The 316-nt window shown below is 29.1% G+C and overlaps 1 protein-coding gene across 1 annotated transcript in view; it reads left to right on the top strand.

Annotated features, from left to right (window-relative positions):
* LOC141834461 (large ribosomal subunit protein eL36y-like) overlaps positions 1 to 316 on the top strand; it is a 49,127-nt gene that overhangs the window by 31,598 nt on the left and 17,213 nt on the right. The window lies entirely within an intron of this gene.

Raw genomic sequence — 316 nt, 5'->3', positions numbered from 1 at the left:
TGAGGTCAAATTTCCTTGCAAAACACGAAAGTTACTGTTTTATTTTTGTGGCTTTGTGTAATGTCTGCATGATTTAGTTACTTGTAAATGCAAATAGCTAACTCAAGGTTATCAGTTGCCCATGTTTGATGATGACACTTAGCAATAGTAGGTAGCTCAAGGTTATCAGTTGCCCATGTTTTAAATGTAACACTTTGTCAAATATGAATTGTTGATTAATAGAATTTACTTCATTATATAAAAAAAGATTATATCTTCCCTTTTTTTTCTAGCAACAAATTGAATTTTCATCAGTTAAGATTTTTTTTTTTTGTGT

Source organism: Curcuma longa, chromosome 9, assembly GCF_044706935.1.
Source record: "Curcuma longa cultivar G26 ecotype Majalengka, Jawa Barat chromosome 9, ITB_CL_G26_1.1, whole genome shotgun sequence".
Taxonomy (NCBI): Eukaryota; Viridiplantae; Streptophyta; class Magnoliopsida; order Zingiberales; family Zingiberaceae; genus Curcuma; species Curcuma longa.
This window is presented reverse-complemented; position numbering and strand designations above follow the sequence as displayed.